The sequence below is a fragment of the Ranitomeya variabilis genome, chromosome 2, assembly GCF_051348905.1.
Source record: "Ranitomeya variabilis isolate aRanVar5 chromosome 2, aRanVar5.hap1, whole genome shotgun sequence".
Taxonomy (NCBI): Eukaryota; Metazoa; Chordata; class Amphibia; order Anura; family Dendrobatidae; genus Ranitomeya; species Ranitomeya variabilis.
Window position 1 is genome coordinate 217,360,170 of NC_135233.1, and position 25,632 is coordinate 217,385,801.

Consider the following 25,632-nt stretch of genomic DNA (forward strand, 5'->3'; position numbering starts at 1 on the left):
GCACTTCTGGACGGCAACTGGCGGTGTTGGAGCCCAGGGACAGGTGGAGGAGGAGGAGGTTGGAGGAGGTAGGAGGGATTGCCACACACACAGCAGGGGAACAGCTGACGTTACTGAACCCCAATAACAGAGGAGGGACTGTTGACTGTGCGTACAGCACTTCTGGACGGCAACTGGCGGTGTTGGAGCCCAGGGACAGGTGGAGGAGGAGGAGGTTGGAGGAGGTAGGAGGGATTGCCACACACACAGCAGGGGAACAGCTGACGTTACTGAACCCCAATAACAGAGGAGGGACTGTTGACTGTGCGTACAGCACTTCTGGACGGCAACTGGCGGTGTTGGAGCCCAGGGACAGGTGGAGGAGGAGGAGGTTGGAGGAGGTAGGAGGGATTGCCACACACACAGCAGGGGAACAGCTGACGTTACTGAACCCCAATAACAGAGGAGGGACTGTTGACTGTGCGTACAGCACTTCTGGACGGCAACTGGCGGTGTTGGAGCCCAGGGACAGGTGGAGGAGGAGGAGGTTGGAGGAGGTAGGAGGAGGTAGGAGGGATTGCCACACACACAGCAGGGGAACAGCTGACATTACTGAACCCCAATAACAGAGGAGGGACTGTTGACTGTGCGTACAGCACTTCTGGACGGCAACTGGCGGTGTTGGAGCCCAGGGACAGGTGGAGGAGGAGGAGGTTGGAGGAGGTTGGAGGAGGTAGGAGGGATTGCCACACACACAGCAGGGGAACAGCTGACGTTACTGAACCCCAATAACAGAGGAGCGACTGTTGACTGTGCGTACAGCACTTCTGGACGGCAACTAGCGGTGTTGGAGCCCAGGGGCAGGTGGAAAAGCAGAGGAACACAATGTAGGCCGAAGCCTGAGAAAGTCGAAAGGGAACCTTTAACCCCCCCCCCCAAGGCGTTTGTAGCTGAAAGAGCCAGCTTGTGCAGCACAAAAGATGCAAAAGGAAAAGGTGGCTCTTTTCATCATGCTCCTTGCAAACACAGAACTAAACACTTTTAAAATGTGTCCCCTGAAGCCGTGAAACCGTCCCGGAGGTGGGACTTTCCTTCGTAATATGACGCAGCACAGCCATCATTACTACCCCCCCGCCGCCGTGCCCCGGCTCCTCAGCGTTGTTTGATTCCGTCCCGGAGCCTGCGCTGTTATGTTATCCCGTGGCCAGGCACACTTAGCGCTGCCCATCTTCTGACATCATTTGGTGTCAGGCTGGCTGCGCCTGTGCGGCCGCGCTGGCCGAGAGCCCGACTCGCAGTGTCTTCTGATGTAATCCCACTGGGGGCCTGGGATCCATGGCCATGCGCAGTGCATATCCTCGCCTCTCACTCCCCTCCCTACGGCTTCTTTTTCAGACTGTGCGGTGTCACGGCCGTGGCATGCTATTAGGGACCAGCTGACACCGAACAGTCTGAAGAAGCCATAGGGAGATGAGTGAGAGGTGGAGGTTCAGATATGCACTGCGCATGTCCATAGATCCCAGGCCCCCAGTGGGATTAAATCAGAAGACACTGCGAGGCGGGCTCTCGGCCAGCGTGGCCGCACAGGCGCAGCCAGCCTGACACCAAATGATGCCAGAAGACGGGCAGCGCTAAGTGTGCCTGGCCACGGGATAACATAACAGCGCAGGCTCCGGGACGGAATCAAACAACGCTGAGGAGCCGGGGCGCGGCGCCGGGGGGGTAGGAATGACGGCTGTGCTGCGTCATATTACGAAGGAAAGTCCCACCTCCGGGACGGTTTTACGGTATCAGTGGACACATTTTATAAGTGTTAAGTTTTGCGTGTGCAAGGAGCAAAACCAAAATAGCTACCTTTTTCCTTGTGCAGCATTACTGCTGCACAAGGTGGCTCTTTCAGTAACAAACGCCTTGGGGGGGGGGGGACAGATTCCCTTACATTTCAGTTGTTGTGTCAGCGTGGCGGTCGCATGACACATTGCCGGCTACACAGCTGGGGATCAGCTGACGTTACTGAAACCCAATAACACTGGGTCGTATGTTTTGACTGTGCAGACGGCACATCTGAGCCTCAACTGGCGGTGTTGGAGCCCAGGAATTTAAGTTCAGGTGGTAGAAAGATGAACACAACAGGAGACCTGGATAACGTATACAGTGACCTAATTATTTAATCAGGAGGAGGAGTGGCAAATTCCTGCGAGATCCAGGCCTTGTTCATTTTCAGGAAAGTAAGCCGGTCAACGTTATCGGAGGATAGTCGCATGCGACGGTCAGTTAGTACACCACCTGCAGCACTAAAGACACGTTCCGATAATACACTGGCCGCAGGGCAAGACAGCACCTCCAATGCATACTGGCTTAGCTCTGGCCATGTATCCAGCTTTGAGACCCAAAACTTGAAAGGGGAAGAGCCGTCTGGGAGTACAGCAAGAGGGCAAGACATGTAGTCTGTCACCATCTGACGGAACCGTTGCCTCCTGCTGACTGGAGCCGTCTGTGATGGTGTAGACTTTTGTGGCGGGCACAGAAAACTGTGCCACAGTTCGGCCATACTGGTCTTGCCTTGGGCAGAGGCACTGCTTCTGCTCCCTCTTTGTGCAGAGCCTCCACCACTGCCTGGACGCACTGAGCTGCTTTGGAATGCACTAGCAGCACTTCTCTCAGTTGGAATGGAGAAGATGATGGAACTGACCAGTGTGTCTTGGTACTCCCGCATTTTTCGCTCCCGGTTCAACGGTGTGATGAGGCTTTCTACGTTGTCCCGGTAGCGAGGATCGAGGAGGGTGAACACCCAATAATCAGACATGTTGAGAATGTGGTCGATGCGGCGGTCGTTTCTCAGGCACTGCAGCATGTAATCCACCATGTGCTGCAGACTGCCAACTGCCCAAGAAACGCTGTCCCCAGCTGGAGGCGTGATCTCTGCCCGCTCGTCATCACCCCACCCTCGCTGTACACACTGAGTACTGGACAATTCGGGAACTCCCTCCTCTGGACGGATGTCTTCCTCCTCCATTGACTCCTCCTCATCCTCCTCACAAACTGTCCCCTGCCTACGCGTTTGTGAGGAACCACGTGGCGCTGACTGTCCAGAAGATGATGGAAGTGGTGAATCCTCATCCTCCACCTCTTCCACAACATCATCCCTTAGCGCTTGCAGTGATTTTTCAAGCAGGCAGATAAGGGGGACAGTCATGCTGACTAGTGCATCATCTGCACTCGCCATCCGCGTGGAATAATCAAAGGGACGCAAAACCTGGCAGACATCCTTCATAGTGGCCCACTCTGTGGTTGTGAAGTCTGTACGGCGCTGACTGCGACTTTTTTGCGCCTGATACAGCTGGTACTCCATTACAGCTTGCTGCTGCTCACACAACCGCTCCAACATATGTAACGTGGAATTCCACCTGGTAGGTAGGTCACATATGATGCGATGTTCCGGCAGGCGGTGTCGGCGCTGCAGAGCCGCAATGCGCGCTTTTGCCGTGCTGGAACGCCGCAAGTGAGCACACTCTAGGCGGACCTTGTGCAGCAGTGCATCAAGATCCGGATAGTCCCTCAAAAAACTCTGCACGACCAAATTGAGCACATGTGCCAGACATGGGATGTGAGTGAGGTTGCCGAGGCCCAGGGCTGCCACCAGATTTCGGCCATTATCACACACTACCATGCCTGGCTGGAGATTCGCTGGCTCAAACCACACATCGCTCTCCTGCTTGATGGCATTCCAGAGCTCCTGCGCTGTGTGGCTACGATTCCCCAAAAAAATTAATTTCAAGACGGCCTGTTGACGTTTGGCCACGGCTGTGCTCATGTCAGTCGTAACAGGTACACGTTCATCACGGGTCCATGTGGAGGTGGACTGTGACGGCTCCTGCAGCGATGATTCTGAGGAACTGGTGTAAGAGGAGGAGTCAATGCGTACAGAATGGATTCCTGCAATCCTTGGAGTGGGCAGGACACGTCCTGCGCCACTCGCACGGTCTGTACCCGGCTCAACGACATTAACCCAATGGGCAGTGAGGGAAAGGTATCGCCCCTGTCCATGTTGACTGGTCCACGCATCGGTGGTGAGGTGGACCTTGCTACTGACGGCGTTCAGTAGCGCGTGTTTTATGTGTCCCTCCACATGCTTGTGCAGGGCAGGGACGGCTTGCCTGCTGAAGTAAAAGCGGCTGGGCACACTGTACTGTGGGACTGCCAATGACATCAAGTCACGGAAGCTGTCAGTCTCCACCAGCCTGAATGACAGCATTTCCAGTGACAGAAGTTTGGCAATGCCTGCAGTCAGAGCCTGTGCTCGTGGGTGGTTTGACGAGAAAGGCCGCCTTTTCTCCCATGCCTGTACTACCGATGGCTGTAGACTGGGCTGGGAGTGTGTGGTTGACTGGGAAAGTGGTGCTGCGGGTGGAATGACAGCGGGTCTCTGGACAACAGGGCCAGAGGTTCTTCCACGGCGATCCTGGGAGGAAGCCGAACCAGCTGCGTGTGAGCTAGAGGAAGAGGCAACACGAGCTGAAGAGGTGGTAGCTGCCGCTGTTGGTTGGCCTAGCTCTTCAGTGTGTTTGTCTAACTCCGCCGGGTGCCTGTTGCGCACATGTTTCCACATGTTGGAGGTATTGAGGTTGGCGACTTTTTGACCTCTTTTGATTTTTTGATGACACACCTTGCATCTGACATAGCAAATGTCATCTGCAACTGTGTCAAAAAAGGACCAGGCACTGCAAGTCTTGGGAGCCCCCCTTTTGACTTTTGGAAGAGACATGCTCCTTACGGGTGCCAAAGCGGAGGCTGCAGGATCCGCAGTCTTCCCCCTCCCTCTCCCTCTTTGGGCCGTACGGGGAATCTCTTCCTCAGAGCTGCTCCCACCACCTTCCTGTCCCTGACGCCAAGATGGGTCAAGGACCTCATCATCTACACTACCCTCTGCCCCCAACTGCTCCTCCTGGGTAGTCTCAGCAGCAGAGCACGCACCAGTAAGTGGCACCTGAGTGTCATCATCAGCTGATGCGGCCTGCGAGGTGGTGACCGGAGCCACTGGCCCACCCGCCTCTTCAGAGGAAGACAGAAAAAGCTGTTGGGCATCACTGCACCCTGCCTCTTCTTCCATTTCTCCAATGCTGCTTGGCTGGCCCCCTGTTTCCAAGCCAAGAGATGATTCAGAGAACAGAAGTAGAGACTGCTCCTGTCCTGGGATCTCTGTCTGCCTGGGCAATTTTGCAGGTGGTGAAGAGACAGATGGCTGCTCTCCAGTGCTCTGTGTCTGAGAGGATGTGGCACTAATGGAAGTTGATGCATTAGCTGCCATCCATCCCACAACGGCTTCAATTTGGTCTTCACGCAGCAGCGGTGTACGGCGCTCGGCGACAAAGCTGCGCATGAACGACTGTTCCCTTGTGAAAGTGGGTGCTGATGACTCACCGGTGCCCGCAGCAGGCACAGAATCCCCACGTCCCCTCCCTGCTCCGCGCCCACGCCCACGCCCACGTGCCTTACTCACTGCCTTCTTCATCTTGGTTGACTGATAAAGATAAGCAGAAAAGTACTAACGGCTTTGTGTGCTTATTCCTGAGCAACTCCTCCTAACAGGTATAAGACACACTAATTTTCTAAAGTGTGGACTAGACTTGAATATGAGCTAATGTGGCCTACACAAATGTAAAGTGGTGTGTAACTGGTGTGTTTGGTGAACTTTATTATTTATTTATTTTTTGGGGGCTGAACTGACAACGGATAGAGCTGCAATCACACGGAGACCGTGCAGACAGCCGTAAACGGCGCTGCAAGGCCCAAAAACCCTCCTCTACTTTATCCTATGTAGTGTTTTTCCACAAATTAGCTGGAGACGGGTGGAAAGACACTAATAGGATTTTTTAAAATAAATTAGCAGCAGACTACACTACTTTGAAAAAAAAGAAAATTGATTTGGCGGTATGACGCAGTGAAAAACCCTGAGCTGCAGACAACCAGGCTACGGCTGCTCACAGACTACAGGGCGAGCTGCAGTCACACGGAGACCGTGCAGACAGCCGTAAACGGCGCTGCAAGGCCCAAAAACCCTCCTCTACTTTATCCTATGTAGTGTTTTTCCACAAATTAGCTGGAGACGGGTGGAAAGACACTAATAGGATTTTTTAAAATAAATTAGCAGCAGACTACACTACTTTGAAAAAAAAGAAAATTGATTTGGCGGTATGACGCAGTGAAAAACCCTGAGCTGCAGACAACCAGGCTACGGCTGCTCACAGACTACAGGGCGAGCTGCAGTCACACGGAGACCGTGCAGACAGCCGTAAACGGCGCTGCAAGGCCCAAAAACCCTCCTCTACTTTATCCTATGTAGTGTTTTTCCACAAATTAGCTGGAGACGGGTGGAAAGACACTAATAGGATTTTTTAAAATAAATTAGCAGCAGACTACACTACTTTGAAAAAAAAGAAAATTGATTTGGCGGTATGACGCAGTGAAAAACTCTGAGCTGGAGACAACCAGGCTATAGCTGCTCACAGATTACAGGGCGAGCTGCAGTCACACGGAGACCGTGCAGACAGCCGTAAACGGCGCTGCAAGGCCCAAAAACCCTCCTCTACTTTATCCTATGTAGTGTTTTTCCACAAATTAGCTGGAGACGGGTGGAAAGACACTAATAGGAATTTTTGGAAAAAATGTGCAGCAGCCTGCACTACTTCAAAAAAAAAAAAAAAAAAGGACAGTATGAGGCAATGAACCACCCTCCCTGAACTGAATACAACCAGCTATGGATGGCCTATGTGGCTGCACTCAGACTAGAGAGTGGGCTGCACTCACACACACACACACAGAGAGACCTTGCAGATCGCTGTGAAAACAGCGCTACAAGGCAAAAGGAAGGTGAATAGTAGGTGAACACAGCGGTTGCTAAATTAGCCTTTGGAAAGCACAAAGAAGCAAATCGCTATCTCTAAACTGTCCCTCAGTCAGCAAACAGCGTCCTGTCACTAACTGAATTCACAGCAGAGTGATCGCAAAATGGCGCCAGCGACTTTTAAACTGCATCATGACATCATTTCAGCAGCCAATCACAGCCTTGCCAGTAGTTTCATGCCCTCCATGCTAAACAGGATGTGCCCACACTTGGAATCTTTCTCATTGGCTGAATTTCTGAATTTTGAATCATTGAACTTCCGATTCCGGTATCCGATACGCGCCAAGTATCGGAATCCCGGTATCGGAATTCCGATACCGCTAGTATCGGCCGATACCCGATACTTGCGGTATCGGAATGCTCAACACTAATCAGAACCTTTCTTGGTCATATCCGTCAAAGGTTTAACAACGCTAGAAAAATTAGCGATAAAATGACGGTAGAAGTTAGCAAAACCCAAGAACTTCTGACGTGGGTTGAGTCCAATCATGAATAGCTCGGACCTTGACTGGGTCCATCTCCACAGCAGAAGGGGAAAAAATAAACCCCAAAAAGGGAACCTTCTGTACTCCAAAGAGACACTTTTAGCCCTTAACAAACAAAGCATTCTCACGCAAAACCTGAAACACCATCCTGACCTGCTCCACATGTGAGTCCCAATCTTCAGAGAAAACCAGAATATCATCCAGATAAACAATCATAAATTTATCCAGATACTTCCGGAAAATATCATGCATAAAGGACTGAAACACTGAGGGAGCATTAGAGAGCCCAAAAAGGCATCACCAAGTACTCAAAATGACCTTCGGGCGTATTAAATGCTGTCTTCCATTCATCTCCTTGCTTAATGCGCACAAGGTTGTACGCACCACGAAGATCTATCTTGGTGAACCACTTGGCACCTTTAATCCGGGCAGACAAGTCCGACAACAGAGGCAAAGGATACTGAAATTTAACAGTGATTTTATTCAGAAGCCGATAGTCAATACAAGGTCTCAAAGATCCGTCCTTCTTGGCCACAAAAAAGAATCCCGCACCAAGAGGGGAAGAGGATGGACGGATATGCCCCTTCTCCAGAGACTCCTTGATATACGAACGCATTGCGGCATGCTCAGGTACAGACAGATTAAATAGTCTTCCCTTAGGAAATTTACTACCTGGAATCAAATCTATGGCGCAGTCACAGTCTCTATGAGGAGGCAGAGCACTGGACCTGGACTCGCTGAATACATCCTGATAATCAGACAAATACTCAGGAACTTCCGAAGGAGTAGAGGAAGCAATAGACACCGGCGGGGAATCAGCATGAATTCCCTGACAGCCCCAACTTGACACAGACATTGCCTTCCAATCCAAGACTGGATTGTGGGTCTGTAACCATGGCAGACCCAAAACGACCAAATCATGCATTTTATGCAGAACAAGAAAACGAATCACCTCCCGATGTTCAGGAGTCATGCACATGGTTACCTGCGTCCAAAACTGCGGTTTATTTTCCGCCAATGGCGTAGCATCAATACCTCTAAGAGGAATAGGATTTACCAACGGTTCAAGAACAAAACCACAGCGCTTGGCAAATGACAGATCCATAAGACTCAGGGCAGCACCTGAATCCACAAACGCCATAACAGGGTAAGAAGACAATGAGCAAATTAAAGTCACAGACAAAATAAATTTAGGTTGCAAATTACCAATGGCGACAGGACTAACAACCCTTGTTAGGCGTTTAGAGCATGCTGATATAACATGTGTAGAATCACCACAGTAAAAACACAACCCATTCTGACGTCTATGATTTTTCCGCTCATTTCTAGTCTGAATTCTATCACATTGCATTAAATCAGGTGTTTGTTCAGACAACACCACCAGAGGATTAGCGGTTTTGTGCTCCCGCAAACGCCGGTCAATTTGAATAGCCAGCGCCATGGAATCATTCAGACTTGTAGGAATGGGGAAACCCACCATCACATTCTTAATGGCTTCAGAAAGGCCATTTCTGAAATGTGCGGCCAGAGCACACTCATTCCACTGAGTAAGCACGGACCATTTCCGAAATTTTTGGCAATACACTTCAGCTTCATCCTGGCCCTGAGAAATAGCCAGCAAGGCTTTTTCTGCCTGAACTTCAAGATTGGGTTCCTCGTAAAGCAATCCGAGCGCCAGAAAAAACGCATCAATATTTGCCAATGCCGGATCTCCTGGCGCTAGCGAGAAAGCCCAATCCTGAGGGTCGCCCCGTAAAAAAGAGATAACAATTTTAACTTGCTGAGCAGAATCTCCAGATGAACGGGGTCTCAGAGATAGAAACAATTTACAATTATTCCTGAAATTTCTAAACTTAAATCGGTCTCCAGAAAACAGTTCAGGAATAGGTATTTTAGGTTCAGACATAGGACTACTGGTAACAAAATCTTGTATGCCCTGCACACGAGCAGCAAGCTGGTCTACACTTGTAATCAAGGTCTGGACATTCATGTCTGCAGCAAGCACAAGCCACTCAGAGGTAAAGGGGAGGAAGAGAGGGAAAAAAAAAAAAAACTCAGGATTTCCTTTCTTATTATCCCACTTCTGCAATGCATTAAACATTCAATATGGGCCTGGCATACTGTTATGACCCCAATGGCAGAGGGTCTCAGAAATAATTACTAAGTCTGCAAACACAAAAAACCAGCTCATAGGGCAGTGGTAACTGAGCTGACCATATATCTAATCCTAGCACCACAAATAGCAGCAGCCGGGGAACGTGCCTACGTTGGTTCTAGACGTCTCGCGCCAGCCGGAGAACTAACTAACCCTAGAAGGGAAAAGAAAGACCTTTCTTGCCTCCAGAGAAAAGACCCCAAAAGTTGGATACAAGCCCCCAACAAATAATAATGGTGAGGTAAGAGGAAAAGACAAACGTAAGAATGAGCTAGGTATTTAGCAAAGAGAGGCCCACTAGCTAATAGCAGAATATAGTAAGATGACTTATATGGTCAGCAAAAACCCTATCAAAATATCCACGCTGGATATTCAAGAACCCCCGAACCGTCTAACGGCCCGGGGGGAGAACACCAGCCCCCTAGAGCTTCCAGCAAAGTCAGGAATCACATTTAGTACAAGCTGGACAAAAATATGAGCAAAGCAAATAACCAAAAAACAAAGAAGTAGGACTTAGCTTAATTTTGCACGAACCAGGAACAGCAGACAGGAGTAAACAGAAAGGATCTGATTACAACGATGCCAGGCACTGGACTAAGGATCCAGGAAGTTTATATAGCAACACCCCTGGACTAACGACCCAGGTGGGTGCCAAACTGAGGAAAGACAATCCCAGAGTCATATCACTAGTAACCACAAGAGGGAGCCAAAAAGTCTAATTCACAACATCTATCTCTCCGGGAACCCAATCTATCTCTCCGGGAACCCAATCTACCAAATTATCTCTCCGGGAACTCAATCTATCTCTTCGGGAACCCAATCTAACTCTCCGGGAACCCAATCTAACTCTCCGGGAACCCAATCTATCTCTCCGGGAACCCAATCTATCTCTACAGGAACCCAATCTAACTCTCCGGGAACCCAATCTGTCTCTCCATGAACCCAATCTGTCTCTCCATGAACCCAATCTATCTCTCTGGGAACCCAATCTATCTCTCCAGGAACCCAATCTATCTCTCCAGGAACCCAATCTGTCTCTCCGGGAACCCAATCTATCTCTCCATGAACCCAATCTATCTCTCTGGGAACCTAATCTATCTCTCCGGGAACCCAATCTATCTCTCCCTCTACATCATCAGCTTATGTCTCTATACGGGTTTGTTGGTTGATCAGTCCTGCCACAATCAATGGTTTAGCTTTGTTGACTTAATATGGATGGGGAGCATTAAGCTACCCCCACCCAGTACAAAAATTAGTTTTATTTGCCATGCTTTACATCTAGTTATTGATACATGTATGGGTAATCCCAAAAAAAATTATCCAACATCATTTGAGTTCATTCATTTTAAGGATGGACCCATCCAATGTTCAGTCAATACAGATTGCCAAATTTGAGGGGCTTCTTTTGCCTCCCTACATACTATAAGCCAGCGCTATATAGAGAGTAACTGCTACCTTTTTTAGGGATCCTAGTGGGAGGTCTTAAAGCAATGTTTGATATCCACTCCACTAGAACATATTATAAGGTACCTGAGATGTTTTGAGGCTTCAGTCTGATAAATGACCTATATTGAAAAATGATGGTAAAGTAAAAGTGTAGATCCGAAGCATTAATGAATATGTAATAGCTCCTAGAACTTTTTGCATATAGATTTCTTAAATATTAAAAAAATGGGAAAAATGTACTGGTAATCCTCAACAGTTGTCAAAAAGACCAATGATCAATGATCCCGATGACGACTGCATTTTTGGCGTAGCTCTTGCATTGTTTACCTGCGGTGCGTGCACTGTGGGGTACTACTTATGTCTGCCTGTGCGCAGAGATCCATACCGTGGTAACATTTGTTAGTCATTAATCATTCAATGCATGTAGGATACAATCAGCCCTGGGCGGGATGGTGGCCAAGATCCACTTAGGAGCCAGCTGGAAATTTGGGAAAAGATATTTTAAATGAGGCACTAATAACAGTAAAACGTATCCTGATTAATGAAAAACAAACAGATCATTTGACCGATACTTCTCTTATCTACTGGACTGAATATCCCACTAGTTTCATACAAAACTCTTATAAATGAAATATGTTCTGGATTTGATCAGTAATTGTCTAAATCGAAATGTGGAGTCAATGGGGCTCAACACATAAAAAGTAACAGTCTCCCTATAGGACTTATAGTAGTGATCTTCTCGTCAGAGGCCTATTTTGTCCTATAAAGTTGGGTAACAGTGTTAACGCTTGTCCCCCTCTTCAGACAGAACTGTGGGAGGAGGTTTCTACTCCAGCAATCTGCCTCTAAGCCAGAAAATGCCCTAAGTATGGTCTGTAGGAAAAGGGGGAAAAGAAAATGGATGACTCCTCGTCACACCACAAGGAATGCTATAAGGGATGAACATGGTCAAACAGGAATAGAAAAGGAGATCTTACATTAGAAGAACATCTTATTAATATAGAAAATTGAAAGAATGGTGACATTGCTTTGCTCATGAAATGCAAAGGAAGCAAAGTGTTCAGCCCACTGAGATCGAATCAGATCAAAAATGAAAAAATTACATAAATTAAGTTTGTGATATAAATTGCAAGATTGGTGGAACAACAAAGAAATGTAAAATCTGACATAGTGTAAAACTGAGGTTGGAGGAAAAATGTGGGAGTTGCCTTCAAAGGAGTTGTGGCCAATCACTCATGTCCAAATTCTTTCCCTTTAATGACTTTATCAGATTGAGTCCTCCGACTATCATTATTTTGAAGGCTTCAGGGACCTGAGAAATGTCTCTAGGAGTGACGGCAATCTGACATATGTCCATTGCTGAGATATTAGATTAAACAGAGATACGGTTTGTGGTGGTAGCCAACTTGATGGACAGAACACAGTCAGCTGTCTGGGATTTCATCAGCTTCCCCTGACTGTCACCAGCATGTCAATGTGATCGCCTTCTGGAGATAGAAAGTCACGAGACACATCAATGTTTAAGGACAAAGCATGATTGAAATATTCTTGTGTAACAGATCCTTAAACCCTAATAATTACGGTATATAAAGAATATAGAAGATGAGGCTTGGGTCCCCAAAATGCACTTTAAAAAACCTAGAAAATATATTACTACGTTTTTTTTATTCAGATATATAGTTGTATTTCTTCTCCTGCATTAAACTATAAAATGAAAGAAGACGAGTAAACCTGCCCTAGAGTCTTCTTTGAGTACGTTGCCAAAAATTTGCCTGCATTTCTACTGTAATTAATGACGAACCAGAATCCATGAAGAGGCAATTAAGTCTGGGGAACTGGTTCTTTTTGGTAGCAGCTCTCCATTTTGGTTCATTACAAAAAATTAACCCATTATGTCTATATATCTAGCCTACAAAGGTATATACAGATATAGGTGTATCCATATACATGGTCCACCCAGGTGTATCCATATAAATGGCCCACCCTGTAGAAGACAGTTTTTTAATAATTTTTTCATAAATGCACATTCACATGTTATAGACAAATAAAGCGAAATCCAACTGCAACTGAAATGTGTAAACTATTTGTGGTATAGTCACTTGATGAATATTCTATGATCCACAGTTGTCCATCTGCTGACCTGTTGAGAACTTGTCGTTGTAAGGAGATGGACATGCTGCCCACTTTCCACCTTGAAGAACACGCATATTGTTGTATTGTATAATGTGAACTGTGATATGCGTTAACAGCTTTGGTAGTATGTTTTGTCTGACAAAAGGGAGAATTAGAATTAATGATTGGGATTAGGCCAGATTGGGAGGTGTAATGTGAAGGATTGTAGACAGTTTAGTGTCAGGATGTCAGTTAGGGCCCAGTGTGCATCAGAAGTAGACCTAAGGTCTGGACAGTAAACAGTGCCACATGATGTGAGCGTTCCGAAGTGAGAGGAGACTGAGATGGTGGTTAGAATGAACTGGAGTAGAGAGAAAAGGAAAGCCGATAGGAAGATGGAGTGATCAATCAGAAACAGGTCTTAGGAGAGGACACCTAGCAGTGTGGACCTGAGTTTATAACTCAGAGAGGCAATGGGCCAAGATGGCACCGAGAACGTGAGATGAAGAGAGTACCCTTGGCAGGAGTTCCAAGTCAGTAGCAGAGAAGCTAAGAACCGGCCATAATGGCAGCATAGTTGCCCTAAGGGGAAAGATGACGCGGAGCCTCTGGTTGAGAATAGGACTTTTGCTAACTGGACTGTAGTACTGAGCTGGCTTGTGGAGAAGGAGAAGTGAAGCAGTGAAAGTAGAGACCAAATGAGTAAAGAGAAAGGTGTTGAGGTTGTGTGTGAGAAATGCTTCATATTGTGAAAGAAGCATTCATAAAGTTGTTGTGTACCTGCTACCTACTGTATATAATTCCCACAAAGTTATCATTAAAGTAAAAAGTTTGATTTCGACTGGTGGTCTCCCTCACTGAAGTCCTCAACGTCTGGCCCTGGCCAACCATAGTCATTGGTAATATGCGTCCTTCAAGGGTGTAGCGCCCCCCATAGCACAAGCCAACACACCCAGCCAGAACCCCCACCTTCATGCAACATCTTGGGGCATAAGAGACGAGTACCTCACCCATGGCCACCGCCCTCGCGCCACGCTACATCACCATGCGGGTTTGGGCAGTATCGCCAGGAGAAAGTACAGATGTGTCAACCCTTAAAATCTCCAATTTCTCACAAAATAAATTTAATAACAGGGCCTTCCAACAAGCTGTAACTCACATCACAACCGCAGGGTGGCCACATGTAGAAACATATAGCATAGACATCCCATGACAGTGTATCATGAAGCAAATGAATGTGTGATACATGACATGTGAATAGCGTAATGGCTTGTGAAATCAATGAAAAAACATGAGATGCTTAGCACACAATTTGGCCAAAATTCGATTCATGTCATTACCTTGACCTTGGTGGATGGGCTCACATTTTGTTGCCAAATTTTGTGCTAAGCATCTCATGTGTTTTCATAGATTTCACAAGCCATTATGCTATTCACATGTCATGTATCACACATTCATTTGCTTTAGTACAATTGAGTGCAGCCATTTATCTATTTGCTATGCAAGTTGTTTTTGGTTATGCACCAGTTCAGACTAGTTCTCTGTTCAGTCAGTTTACCATTACTTGCAGTGTATCATGAAGTCATGTTTTTAAATTGATAACAACTAAAGCGCATTAAATTTACAGTGCTTGTTCCTGGATTTTACTCCTGCGATATTGTAAATTTTTAAAGCTCCCGCAATCTAGCAAGAGTCTGTACTACGCCCCTGCACAACCTGGGAACTTGGGGAAAGATAGAAGCATTTTTTTACTGCTTGTTTTTTCCCAGCTACATAGCTCTCAGTGAGCGCTATATAGTGAATAGAGGCATTAGTAGTGACTGTGCTTCTGTAGGACATGGTGATCATAAGGCCATAGGATATTTGCCTATTATAGCAGAGCTGCCGAGATCTAGAAGGCCCAGATCAGCTTTGCCAGTGTGCGGGCTGTACTAGGCTGTTTTTCCCTGTAACTGAGGCACCTATGGATACCCTAAAAAATGCAAAATAAAATGATGTAAAAGAAAAAGGAAAAAAGGAGAAAAAAAAGTATATATATACACAATAAGTATTTTTATACATAACAATAACCCTCCAAACTAGCTATACAAAAAAACCTGACCAGCACCTCCCAAGTGTGAATACGTGCAAGCTGTAGTGACTGCAACATATTTAAAAGCACAGCAGCACTCTGTGAATGCCAGGACATATAATGTCAATGGAAATAACTTGCAAGTGCATTTTGGAGGGTGTGACTCCGTCTGCTCTAACACCGCAGTCCTCCAATTGACCTGCAGGTGTTCTTGACCAATTCTAGTTGCCCATTCAAATTGTAGGCTTGCAGCCCAGGAGAGACATGTTTGTCCATTATTCTAGGCTTTTTAGCCCAAAAGTGTCACGTACAGTAGGATAGGGAAGGGCAATGATAGGACCCATCAGAGAAGAGTCACCTTACCGTGGTTGATGGGCACACATGAATTGGCCAACCTTTGCTTTTTTTCTAAGTACATCTTGCTGAGGGACAATGCAGTTGGAAGTAGTTGTTATTTTCATTGACACTATATGTCTTGGTATTCACAGAGTGCTGCTGTGCTTTTTTATACATATTTTGCAGTCACTACAGCTTGCACCTATTCGCACTTGAGAGGTGCTGGTCAGGTTTTTTGTATAGATAGAGATAGATAAAATAGATGCAAAAAATTAGAAAAAGAGTAGAAAAAAAGTCCCCACTACAAACAAAATAGAAAATGAGAAAGTTCAGTTTTTATTACATAAATATAAAAAATAAACCAATGTATTAGATATGCTCAAGTAGTAACCAGGATAATTAATTAATTCATTCATTCATTTAACAGTTTACTGCATGCAACAAATGAACCATAAAGAAAATCGAAACATAAAAACGAAACAAAAATTATTAAATACAAATCTTTTTTTTTCAGGTCATTTATTTCTAACCCCTGGTTACATCAATCAGGAAGGTGTAGAGTAACATATGGATTCCCCGTCTTTAGCTGAAATCCAACAGCACTGATACGAATATAGGCAAAAATCAGCCTTATATTATATATCTAATGACCATCTTAAAATCCAGCTTATATTGTATATATATTTAATGACCTTCATTAAGTTCCTAAAACCATCTGCTTGACTAGAAACTGTCCACTTTTTCCAACATTGCAAATAATAAATCAAGAAATGCTTTGAATGACAAAACAAATCCCAATTTTCCTAAGATAAAAGAACGAGTCTGTCTTTTGAACATGGCAAGCCGGCTTATTTTGCAAGATTTAATATTTGCCCTTAGGTTTCCTTTTTTATTTGATGAGCTTTCAGCAGGATTGAAGTGACAGTATGGCGGTGTGAGGAAGTACATAAATACCTGATTTCTCCATCCTATCAAAGAAAACAATATGACCTAAAATATGCAAGTAAAATTCTTGATTATTACTTTCAATTTTCCAGGGGCTGTAATGTGTCGTGCTGCATGCGATGAGGACAGCGGTTCCGTGCGCAGCCTGGAGTGATTATGCCATAATATAGAGTTGTCAATATGGGATTATTTATAGTTGTCCATAATGCTCTTATTAGATCCAGTGGGATGTCTGCAAACTTTTTGCTAGTTGTTAAAAATAGCATAATTATATGCAAAATCTCAACCAATGAGCAGTGAGTTCTTAGAAGCGAAATTTGGGCTTTGAGCTACCTTAAATTGAATACTAGCAAACTACTTAAACATCTCTAATATGGTGTGACTATTCCAAACAGTATAACTCTATATGTTGTAAGGCAGCGGCTTTCTCGTCTGTACGGTAGTTAGGCAGTTACCAAAGAAAGTTCAAAATAAACGTTATTTTCAAACTTACGTAAGAAATACAGAACACCAAAACCTTGACTGAAAGTTTTAATCTGAATCGTGGACAAGGGCCACTCCCAAGACCCAGAGTGGAGGGAGAGATCCGCCCAACTGCAATCCTACCGATCTCTCCAAAAATAAAAGCCCAGGTCAAGTTTTCTTAAATCTGTCTTGGTCAAATAGTGTGGCCAAATCTACACTCTCTTTTATTTTGCATTGTATCCACAGGTTTAAATCTGAATCGTGGACATGGGCCACTCTGAAGACCTGGAGTGTGGGGAGAGATCAGTCCCGCTAGAATCATACTGATCTCTCCAAAAATTAAAGCGCATGTCAGGATTTCTTAAATTTGCCTTGGTCAAATAGTTTGGCCAAATCTACACTCTCTTTTATTTAGCATTGTACCCCAGGTGTGGCTAATGCTGTCCAGTGGGTTTAGTATGTTTCTATGCACATCCTGGGGGACACATAAGGACCCTCGTCTATGATTCCGCTCCCTGCTTCACAATGTCTATAACACTGGTGTGCACCTGCTATGTGGTTGTAGATATTATTAGGAGCAACCACTTAAAGGGAACCTGTCACCTCCAAAATCACAGATGAGCTAAGCCCACCAGCATCAGGGGCTTATCTATAGCATTCTGTAATGCTGTAGATAAGCCCCGATGTATCCTGAAAGATGAGAAAAAGAGGTTAGATTATACTCACCCAGGGGCGGTCCTGCTGCGGTCCGGTCCGATGGACGTCGTGGTCCGGTCCGATGGACATCGTGGTCCGGTCCGGGGCCTCCCATCTTCTTACGATGACGTCCTCTTCTTATCTTCACGCTGCGGCTCCGGCGCAGACGTACTTTGCCCTGTTGAGGGCAGAGCAAAGTACTGCAGTGAGCAGGAGCTGGGCCTCTCTGACCTTTCCCGGCGCCTGCGCACTGCAGTACTTTGCTCTGCCCTCAACAGGGCAGACAAAGTACTGTATGCCTACGCCGTAGCCGCAGTGTGAAGACAAGAAGAGGACGTCACCGTAAGAAGATGGGAGGCCCCGGACCGCGACGCCCACCGCAGTGGGACCGCCCCTGGGTGAGTATAATCTAACGTCTTTTTCTCATCTTTCAGGTTACATCGGGGGCTTATCTACAGCATTCCAGAATGCTGTAGATAAGCTCCTGATGCCGTGAGCTTACCTCACCATCGATTTTGGGGGTGACAGGTTCCCTTTAACATCATGTGATACATTTATTGAGCTAAGAAATAGCTTTGCTCAGCCCCTGTCATCACTGTTTCAGCAGTGATAGGTCTGAGAACTTCAATAATTGTGCTTTAGTTTAGTGAAATAAAAGTTTAAGTTTTATTGAATTGTGACTCCTTTTTCTCCTTTTTGTGATCTGAACAAGGTCTTAGTCTCATAGACTGTAAAATGACCGGTGGTCACACAAGTACAGTATGTACGGTCTCATTCACACCGGGGACTTTGGGATCCCAATTCTCATGTTCATTGGGGTTCCTAGAAGCTGGACATCCATTCTGTCAGTGATAAATGTATTTAGTGAGCAGAGACCTCTTAACAGAAGACTACATAGAAAACAGAGATCCAAAATCTCTACAGCTGTGCAAGTTTGAACACCTTCAAATTCAACTCATTGCATAGGTTAACAGAATAATTCATTACATCGTATTACTAGCGATGAGGGTCACGCTAACAATTAGCTGACACCAAGAAATTGTTCAAAATAAATGGGGCTTATTCCATCTTCTAATATTACTATTGGTATTCCCCTATCATTTACAGCCAATCTGCGCCCTCTCCTAGTAAAAGACCCTCTCAGAGAGGATTTATTAGTGATATTACAGAGTGTGATTTCCAATAATCTGCTTGGTACAACATTATCGCTCCACCGAGACCTCCGATTAACTGCTGTACAATCAATAGACCAGTGAAAAAACACACATAATCTCCTGCCACTCAATTATTTAGGAGACATGGTATTCCCGGGAGACCTGGATTCAACTGTGACTTAACCATTGTGCTGCCGCTGGCTGCATACGAGGCATAAGGTCCCTTCTATGTATCATAAGCAGTTCATGTAGTATTACTTATTATTATCATGATTATTGTTATTTAACGGCCTTCAGCTTGATCTTGAGCCAGGACAACTTGATGGATGAACGCTCTGTAGGAAGATCGATCTTTTGCAAGCCTAGTTAGATCCACCAGAGTCTTCTCTGCCGTTATCTTGAGAGTATTAAGCCATCATGTTGCTGGTCTTCCTCTTTGCATCGTTCCTTCTATTCTTCGGACCACGATGTCTTTCTCCAGTGATTGCTGTCTTCGTATGATGTATCATGGAGTATTAAAGCTCCCCACTCTGTAGGTCCAGATCTATATTGTAAGTATTGCATCTAAGAACGGATAGAATACATCCAAACTAATCAAGATAATTTCATCCATACTTCAACATTTTCTTGAGAACGCCCACAAACACCTGGAAGAACATACAGACGTCACGCAGATATTGCCCTTAGTCAGATTAGAAGCAGTAACTGAACTTTATCACAATTTATCACAAAATTCCTAATCACAAGACTAAAAGAGTTGGATCTTATGACATCTCAGAAGATTATCATACAAATATAAGGAATTACCCTTTCTCATAATCTTGAACTATTCTGATTCTACATATACTGTATGTGTTAGTCCAAAAATAATCCAAGACATGTTACTGTATCCAATACAGGGCTGGGATGAGAGCAGGGCCAATATTTAGACAAAGTTGGGCCCTGGGCAAAAGTTTTAAGTGGGGCCTCAAATGCTAACATATTGCACCATCACAGAGAAACATTTTTGTTGCATTTACACGGCCTGAGTTCTGTATGTTAAACAATCGCGATTGACAATATTGAATTCCTTCCGTCCTTGTTTCTCGGCCTCTTTACACGGCTGAGGAAGAATGATGAGCACAGAATGATCATTAATAGATCAATCTGACCCCATACAGTATCATGTTAACAGCAGCACATCTGCTGAGAACAATGTTTTTAGTTCCGGAATAAAAAATCCAATCACCAGATGAATAGGCAGCATTTTGCTCGTTCCTTGGGGGGATTGCTGATGTTTACACCTACGGACTCCTGTCTGTGCTACCGATATTTATAAATGTGCATGCTAAACACACAGAGTATGTGACACACATGTATATACACATAGGACACTCACATATACATAGAGCACATACATACAGATTTATGTATGCACAGAGCACATACGTGCATACAGATACATGTATACAGAGCATCTGCATACAATCACATACATACAGACGCATGCACACATGCATGTGGGGAGCAAATACACTGATGAGCAAAAGGGTAACAATGTTTTGAACTTTTGACTTTCAGGCTCTATATCTCACCATTCACTACTGCTTCAAACATGAAACTACCATTATTTCATAGACAATAATCTTGGCTATCTGATAAAATAAATTTGACTTGCAACTATTTAGCATATGATTAGCTATGCATATTCTTGTCATGTTACTGCATTGTTAATGCTTTGATGGCCTGAAAAAGATGAGGAATCCTCAATTTCAATATCATCATGAGAAGCGTTGTCTCGAGTTTTCAAAAAAGTAGGAAAAGTGGACAGTAGAAGATTGGAAACGGGTGATATGAAGTGATGAGACGAAAGTCAATAGACTAGGCTTTGATGGGTGCAAGTTCGGTGGAGAAAGTCTGATGGTATGGGGTTGCTTGACAGCCAAAGGCGTTGGATACTTGACCAGGATCGATGGTGGTCTCAATACTGAGGTATATGTGAGTATCCTACAAGACGAGTTTCTTCGTACACTCGAATACTGTGGGTATGAAAAGGAAGACATAGTGTTCCGGCAGGACAATGACCCGAAGCATACATCGAGATAGGAGAAGAAATGGTTCAATGACCATGAAGTAGAGGTGCTGGATTGGCCCCCAGAGTCCCTAGACTTCAACCCAATCCAACACTTGTTGGTAGAGTTGAAAAAAAAGCTGTATACATACCCAAGTGAGTCAACCAGTATGCACCAACTTCAGGAATGTGTAGAAGAGACCTGGGATTAGATTTCGGTCGAGACATGCTTGAGTCTGATTGAGAGCTGCCCACAAGGATTCAGGCAGTGCTGAAAGCCAAAGGTGGATTTATTAAATACTTACAAAATAATAAAAAGTTAAATTTTGATTTTTAGGATCAAAACAGTAACAATGCTGTGACATGACAAAAATCTGCATAACTAATCATAAGCTAAATAGTTGCAAGTCAAATTTATGTATGAGATGGTCAAGATGATTGTCTATAAAATGATGGTAGTCTCACAAACACAATCGAAACTGTAGTAGATGGTGAGATATGGAGGCTGAAAGTCAGAACATTCTTACCCTTTTGCTCATCAGTGTACATACAGAGACATACTATAATGGTCCCCACACAGCACTCCACACAGTATGTTGGACCCCACACAAACCTTCACACTGTATACTTGCTCACCAAAAATATAATTGCCTAGACATAGCCATCCAAATATATTATAATGGACCTCATATAGCCCTCCAGATATTATAATGGACCCCACATAGCACTCCATATAGTATAATGGATCCCACATAGCTCTCCAAATATGATAATGGTCCCCACATTGCCTCAATATAGTATAATGCAGCCGCATAGTCCTCCATGTAGCATAATGTCCCCATAGTCCTCCATATAGTATAACTCACTATCCATAGTTCTCCATATAGTATAATGTACCTCCTAGTCCTCCATATACTATAATGCACCCCATAGTCCTCCATAGTCCTGAATGCCGAAACAGTTGAATGTGCAATGCCGGGCAGGTGGTGCCCTGAGCCGCAGCTGGCACTGGGACCCCTGGCTCACAGGCCCCATAGTGGTCAGCACTAGTGATGTTCGAGTGTGCTTGTGTAGCGCCCCCACTGCCGCAGGGCCGAGGGGTACCCGGTACCGGGCCTCTGAGTCTCTGCTCTGGGGTGGTCACGGTGGCTAGACCCGATCCGTGACCCTGCCGAGGGGCGCACAGTGAATGATGTGACGGATGTAGATGGTGCAGTGCAGTAAATAACGAGGACACCAAGTTGCAGTCTCTTTACCTCTTTACTGAAGGTTTTAAAGTCCTCAGTCCAGAGCGCTGTTACCAGGGCTGTCAGAGACCGGCCGGTCTAAAGACACATCAGGAGTTCTCTTTACAGGTGGGAATCAGTATCTACCTTCTAGCGCTGGGTGTTGTAGTTCTTCCCTGCTGAGCTCCCGGGATAGTCCTCACAACTGGTTCTGTCTATCTCTGATGTTCGTTCTCTCCGTCCTCCAGATGATATGGCTGGGACGCACCCGTATGACGGGGTAGGCCTGGAGTTCTTCCGGGACCCTAGAGTCGCCCCTCTCCCACAGTTGCCTCCGTTGTCTGCTTAGGTGTTAAGTGAGACAGCCAACCTGTAATTGGCTGTCCTGCCGTGGTTTGCAGTAGTACTTAGAGTCTCTTACTTGCTCGGCGTTCCGGCCACCGACTGTTTGCGCCTCAGAAGGATGTTGCCTCGGTCTAACAGCACGACTCTTTCTGGTCCCAATTCCTCTTTACTGTATTCCCGTTGTGCACTGGTTAGTTCTGCTCTGAGGAGTCTGTCAGGATCCCATCCCTGACAGGTCCTCTCACTAGCTCTTCCCAGCTACTTCTCCCTGTCTTCCTGTCCAACCGCCAGTTTTACCAGAGTGTGAGGAGTGGCCTACTAGATAGGACCACCCCCCCTGGTGGCCGGAGTGTGAAGTGTAGTGAGGTGTTACCTGATCAGAGAAACTCCTTTAGTGCAATCAGACGTACCATAGCTCCCCATAGTGGCGGAACCACAGTACTGCAACGACCAGGACTCTGGGGCGCTGCACTCCCCCCGGTTAAATCCAGTACTCCGGGACTGGGAAAACAAGAACAACAATACATGTTAACAGGGAACACACAAAATTTTGAAATAGCATAAACAATTAAACATAACAGTGCTTCCCTTTATGGGAGGTGAGAACTCTTGAACGTTGCAAAAACTAGGTCATGCACAGTTTATGACTCTCAGTTCAGTGGTTGAAACAGCGGGGACCCCGGGTAAACAAAGGGGTCCCCCTTTTTGAAAGTTTTTGAGCAATTCACCGTCCATTACTCTATTGTCCATTTTATAACCTGTAACAAAAATATGTACACAAACATTTTCAATTAGATAGCAGACCCTATCAATACCTCCAAGTTTTGTAGCGGAGGGGAGTTTGGTTCTGAGTGCTGCGTGTGGACCTTCGCAGCGCAGGGGTGGCTATTGGCCTAACAGGGCCCGCTATGCTTGCTACCGCTGGTGCATAGTGCACTGTCTTCTAGCTACACTTCTAGTGAGTCTGGGTAGCACTGGCAGGTTGGGGCTCTCAGAGCTGCTGCTATCAACAGTGGGTACAGCAGGTTCACCGACAGCAGAGGGAGGATTTGCCGGTTCAGCGGTTAGCATGGCATTTTCAGGTAGGGCTTGTTGAGGTTGCGGGGCCGGATGATCTGGTTCCACCATCGCTTCTGGTGGGTCCGGCTGCTCAAACGTTAGAACAGGTACCACGATGGCCTGATTTATCTGAGTCCAGGACTGGGGAAAGTCACCAAGGACGGTATGGATCATCTTCTCCTTTCCCACCGGCGGGGAGATTCTTGGGGCCGTGTCCCTCTCTCTCAACTTATCGGGGCAGACCTTAAGGTGATCCCTGGATACCGCTGTCGAGGTCTCCCCTCTGTCCTTGCTGATGAGACAGACCTTCGTGTTGTCGAAGTCGGATGGCAGGATGGTATACGGTTCCGCTTCCCATTGGTCATCGAGCTTGTGTAATCTCCTCTTTCGTTTAAGTACTTGCTCACCAGGTGACAGGGGAATCGCAGGAGCGTGTTGGTTGTAGTCCTTTTCTTGTTTCTGCCTAGCCTGGGCGAGACTTCTTTCTACACACTCCTGTACTTCGCGGTACCTTCGCTGCCTCTCTGCATCCATCCCAATCTGCATCCGGCGAGGTATCTTCGGGTACTAGGACCCCCATGTCCAGATCAACGGGTAACCGACTAGATCTTCCTCGCATCAGGTACGCTGGAGTACAGTTGGTGGAACTTACTGGGATGTGATTGTACATATCCACCAAGTCAGGCAACTTTATTGGCCACAGGTTCCGTTCCTCCACAGGCAAGGTCTTCAATAAATCGATTACCACTTGGTTCATCTTCTCACACATCCCGTTGGTTTGAGGATGGTACGGTGTGGTTCTGATCTTCTTACACCCGTACAGTTGACAGAATTCTTGGAACACTTCCACTTTGAATGCAGGTCCCTGATCAGTCAGTACCTTCTCTGGGTAGCCATGGGGCCTACAAAAGTGCTGCTGGAAGGCCCTGGCGGCAGTCCTGGCCGTTAGATCCTTGACAGGTACAACCACCAAAAACCTGGAGTAGTGGTCCACGATGGTAAGGGCGTAGATATAGCCCGACCGGCTAGGTGTCAGCTTCACATGATCCAACGCGACCAGTTCGAGCGGCCGTTTGGTGATGATAGGCCGCAGGGGAGCCCGTTGACTGTCACGGTCCTTCCTGCGCAGACCACATGGACCACACTCCCGACACCACTTCTCAATGGTTCTCTTCATGCCAATCCAATAGAACCTCCCTCGGAGGAGCCTTTCCAGCTTCCTCCATCCGAAGTGTCCGGCTCCATCATGGTAGGCTCCCAGAACCATGGGCGCATCTCGCCTTGGCACCACTATCTGCCACACCAATTCATGAGTATGTGGGTCGATGCTCCTCCTGCACAACTTGCCATCATGGATAAACAGTTTGCTTCTCCCCTTCCACAGCTGTTGGGTCTCTAGCGGGTCATCTGGACCAGGGTGCAACCCTGCCTGCGTCAAGAGCTCTTTCACCCGACGGACCGCGGGGTCACCATCCTGGGTTTCCGCCCACCCGTGATGGGGCAGGGGATTCAGCGTGTCATCCGGTTGGTTCTTGTGTCAATTCTTCACATGATGAGAGCTCTGAGTGGCCTTGGGGCGATGGAATGCAGGCAGCTCCACCTCTTCAAGTGCCTCCGGGTCTTCTCCCGCTTCTGGCAAATTGGGCATTCGGGACAAGGCATCGGCATTGGCATTCTCGTGTCCTGCCCGGTACTTGATGGTGTAATCGTAGTTGGACAGCCGGGCCATCCATCGCTGTTCCAAAGCCCCGAGTTTGGCAGTATCCAGATGCGTTAGCGGATTGTTGTCCGTGAAGATGGTGAATTTCGCGGAGGCCAGGTAGTGTTTGAACCTCTCTGTCACTGCCCAGACGACGGCAAGGAATTCCAGCTTAAAGGAACTGTAGTTGTCAGGGTTCCTTTCCGTGGGACGGAGTTTCCTGCTGGCGTAAGCGATCACCCTTTCTTTGCCTTTCTGGACCTGAGACAGCATGGCTCCTAATCCCACATTACTGGCATCAGTGTACAGCACAAACGGTTGGTCGTATTCGGGGTAAGCCAGTACCTCTTCTCCCGTCAGTGCCGACTTCAAACAGGTGAAGGAGTCCTCCAGCTCCTTGTTCCAATCAAAGGGGGTGTTTCTCCCCTTGGTCTTCTTTGGTTGGCCCACCAACAGGTTTTGCAAGGGTGCGGCCTTCTTGGTGAAGTCCTTAATGAACCTTCGG